This window comes from Prionailurus bengalensis, chromosome D2, assembly GCF_016509475.1.
Source record: "Prionailurus bengalensis isolate Pbe53 chromosome D2, Fcat_Pben_1.1_paternal_pri, whole genome shotgun sequence".
NCBI lineage: Eukaryota > Metazoa > Chordata > Mammalia > Carnivora > Felidae > Prionailurus > Prionailurus bengalensis.
Genome location: NC_057351.1, coordinates 47,882,524 through 47,887,544, shown reverse-complemented (window position 1 = coordinate 47,887,544; position 5,021 = coordinate 47,882,524).

Below are 5,021 nucleotides of genomic sequence, written 5' to 3'. Positions count from 1 at the left end.
GTCCCTAAGAGGCAGCATTCTTAGAGAGGATGCCTCCCTGGAACAAAAGATCTTGCTGGAGCTGTTTGTGTCCCCTCTTCCCCACAACATAAACACAGAACCACTTGTGGGAAGCAGTTCAGCATTGACACTGGCTGCTTAACTTGCTTACAGCAAGTCCCATATCCCTGCAAACCAGAAGGACTGCCCCTCTCACTCAAGCTTGTCTCAGACTCAGCATGGAGGGCCTCTCCCCGAGAAGACCAGTGCAAGCTCCTGCCCACACCACATCTCCTAACCAGAGAGTTCTGCAGGGCTTCAGTTCTAGTGGAAGTATATCAGATCTCATTTCACATGCAGCCAGAGCACACCTAGGTGAAACTCTCCACATTCTGGCCAAGGACCACTGCCCACTACAGACAAGAACAGCCTCTGCCAATGATGGCCCTATGGAGAGAGCAGCCAAAATATAACAGCGGAGTACACACAGCACACATCAGGGACACTCCTTGAAGCTCTAGGCCCTGGACACTACATGAGCTCTTTTTCATAGCGATTACTCTCAGGGGCAAGAACCATAACTGGCTTTTCCAAGGCACAGAAGAAGGCAGAGACTTAGACAAAATGCCAACATGAAGGAATTCATTCCAAATGAAAGAACAAGATAAGGCCATGGCCAGAGATCTAAGTGAAGTAACATGCCTGATGGAGAACTTAAAACAACAATCATAAGGATACATGATGGGCTTGAGCAAAGAATGGAAGACTTCAGGGAGACCCTTACCACAGAGATAAAAGAGTCAAAAAGAATCAGTTCAGTCAGAAATGAAGAATGCAAAAACTGAGATTGGAAACAGGCTTGACACAATGAACAGCATGCTGGAAGAAACAGAGGAATGAGTTAGTGATACAGAAGACAAAATAATGGAAAATAAGGAAGCTGAACAAAATAGAAAAAGAAGAATTATAGAACACAAAAATAGACCTAGAGAACTCAGTGACTCCATCAAATATAATATTCATATCATAGAAGTTCCAAAAGAATAAGAGAGAAAGGGGGGGGGCATAAAATAAAGGAAGTAATAGTTTGAAGACCTCCCTAATCTGGGGAAAGAAACAGACATCTAGATCTAGGAGGCACACAGAATTCTCATCAAAATCAACAAAAGTAGGCCAACACCAAGACATATTGTAATTAAACTGCAGAATACAGTGATAAATAAAAACATCTTAAAAGCATCAAGACAAAAGAAGTCCTTAACTTACAAGGGAAGACCCATAAAGCTAGCTGCAGATTTCTCAATAGAAACTTGGGAACCAGAGGGGAGTGGCATGATATATTCAAAGTATTGAATGGGAAAAATATGCAGCCAAGAATGCTCTATCCAACAAGGCTATCATTCAGAATAGAAGGAGAGATAAAGAGTTTCCCAGACAAACAAAAACTAAAGGAGTTCATGACCATTAACCAGCCCTGCAAGAAATATTAAAGGGGACTCTTGGAGTCTAAGGAAACACCAAAAGTGACAAAGACAAGAAAAGATCTCCAGAAATAATGACAAAACAAGTAATAAAATGGCATTAAATACATATCAACCTATAAATACTCTGAATGTGAATGGACTAAATACTCTGATCAAAAGACATAGGATGTCAGAATGGACAAAAAAAGAAATTCCCATCTGTATGCTGCCTACAAGAGACTCATTTTAGACCTAAACATTTGTGTAGATTGAAAGTGAAGGGATGGAGAAATATTTATCATGTATATCAATGGACATCAAAAGAGAGCTTGAGTAGCAATACTTACATCAGACAAACTTGACTTTAAAAACAAAGCCTGTAACAAGACATGAAGAAGGGCCCTATATCATAAAAAGGGGGGGGGGCAATCCAACAAGATCTAACAATTGTAAATATTTATGCCTTCAACATGAAAGCAGCCAAATATCTAAAACAATTAATAACAAATGTAATGGAACCCATTGAGGACAACACAATAATCATAGAGGACTTTAACACCCCACTTATCACAATGGACAGATCATCTAAACAGAAAATTGACAAGGAAACAGTGACTGAATGATCCACTGGACTAGATGGACTTAACAGATATATTCAGATCATTCCATCTTAAAACAGCAGAATACATATTCTTTTCAAGTGCATATGGGACATTGTCAAGAATAGATCACATACTGGGTCACAAATCAGGCCTCAACAAATACAAAAAGGTTGAGATAAAGCCTGCATATTTTTCTGAGCAACACTATGAAACTTGAAGTCAACCACAAGAAAAAACTTTGGAAAGACCACAAATACATGGAGATTCAAGAATATGCTATTAAAGAATCAATAGGTCAAGTAGGAAATTAAAGAAGAAATTAAAAATACATGAACCAAATGAAAATGAAAACACAATGGGTCCAAAATATTTGGGATGCAGAAAAAGTGGTGCTAAGAGGGAAGTATATAGGAATACAGACCCACGTAAAGAAGAAAAATCTCAAACAACCTACACTTAACATCTAAAGGAACTAGAAAAAAGGACAACAAATGAAGCAAAACCCCACCAGAATGAAGGAAATAATAATCTTTATAGTGGAGAGGTGCCTGGGTGGCTCAGTTGGTTAAGTGTCCGACTTCAGCTCAGGTCATGATCTCCCAGTTCATGGGTTAGAGCCCCTCGTCAGGCTCTGTGCTGACAGCTCAGAGCCTGGAGCCTGCTTCAGATTCTGTGTCTTCCTCTCTCTCTCTGCCCCTCTCCCATTCACACACTCTCTCTCTCTCTCAAAAATAAATAGACATAAAAAAATCAAAATGTATTATAAAAAAATAAAAATAAAAAAATAATCTTTATGGCAGAAATGAGTGATATAGAAAGTAAAAAAACAGTAGAACACATCAATGAAACCAGGACCTTGTTCTTTGAAAAAATTAGTAACATTGATAGACCTCAAGCCACACTTATCAAAAAGAAAAGAGAAAGGACCCAGATAAATAAAATCACAAATTAGAGTGAAGAAATAACAACCAACACCACAAAAATACAAATAATTATAAGAGAATATTATGAAAAACTATATTCCAACAAATTGGACAACCTGGAAAAAGTGGATAAATTCCTAGAAATATACAAACTACCAAAACTGAAAGTGGAAGAAATAGAAAACTTGAACAGTCTATAATTAGCAAAGAAATTGAATCACTACTCAAAACTCTCCCAACAAAAAAAAAAAGTCCAGGACCAGATGGCTTCACAGGTAACTTTTACGAAACATTTAAAGAAAAGTTAATACCTATTCTTCTGAAATTATTCCAAAAAATAGAAAATCAAGGAAAACCCAAATTCACTCTATGAGGTCAGCATTACCCTAACACCAAAATTAGACAAAGATTCCCTAAAAACAGAGAAGTATAGGCCAATATCCCTGATGAACATGGATGCAAAAATTCTCAATAAAATACTAGCAAACCAAATCCAACAATATATTAGAACATTCATCACAACCAAGTGGGATTTAGTCCTGGGTTGAAGGGTGGTACAACATTCACAAATCAATCAACATGGCACACTACAGTAATAAAAGAGAGGATAATAACCATATTATTATGGTTGCAGAAAAAGCATTTTAGAAATTACAACATCTATTCATGATTAAAAACCCTCAATCAACAAAGTAAGTTTAGAGGGAATATACCTCAACATAACAAAGGCCATATAAAAAAAAAAGAAAAAAAAAAAGAAACCACACAGCTAATATCATCCTCACTGGGGAAAAACTGAGAGCTTTTCCTCTAAGGTCAGGAACAAGACAGGGATCTCCAGTCTCACCATTGTTATTTAACACAGTACTGGAAGTCCTAGCCACAGCAATCAGACAACAAAAAGAAATAAAAGGCATCCAAATTGGCAATGATGAAGTCAAACTTTCACTATTTGCAGATGACATGATACTCGATAGAGAAAACCCCAAAGACTCCACCAAAACATTGCTAGAACTGACACACAAATTCAGCAAAGTCACAGGATACAAAATCAATGTTCAGAAATCTGTGGCATTTCTGGACACCAATAAAGAAGCAGCAGAAAGAGAAATCCAAGAATCAATCCCATTTACAATTGCACCAGAAAACAGTAACATGCCTAGGAATAAACTGAACCAAAGAAGTGAAAGACCTGTACTATAAAAACTATAAAACACTGATGAAAGAAATTGAATGACACAAAGAAATGGAAAGACATTCCATACACATGGATTGGAAGAACAAATATTATTAAAATGTCTATATTACCCAAATGGAATCTCTATCAAAATGCCAAAAGTATTTTTCTCAGAACTAGAACAAACCATCCTAAAACATGCATGGAACCACAAAAGATGCTGAAGAGCTAAGCACCCATGAAAAAGAAGAGCAGGGGTGCCTGAGTGGCTCAGTTGGTAAGAGCTGGTGATCCTTGATTTCAGCTCAGGTCATGATCTTATAGTTCATGAGATTGGGCTCTGCACTGACAGCTCAGAACCTGCTTGGGATTTGCTCTTTCCTCTCTCTCTGCCCCACCTCTCTGCTCATGCTCTCTCTTTCTCTCTCTCTCAAATTAAGTAAATAAGCATTTTTTTAAGAAGGAAAAGAAAAGATGGAGGCATCACAATTCTGGACTTCATGTTATATTAGAAAGCTATAGTAATCAAAACAGTATGGTAAAGGCACAAAAATAGAACATAGGTCAATGGAAAAGAAGAAAACCCAGAAATGAATGCACAACTGTATGGTTAATTAATCTTTGACAAAGCAGGAAACAACATCCAATGGGAAAAATACAAAATACATTTGTCTCATCAACAAATGGTGTTGGGAAAACTGGACAGCAACATGGGAAAGAACAAAACTGAATCACTTTCTTACACCAAAAACAAAAACAAATTCAAAGTGGATTAAAGACCTAAACATGAGACATGAAACCATTAAAATCCTACAGGAGAACACAACTCATAACCTCTTTGACATCAGCTAGAGCAACTTCTTACTAGATATGTCTC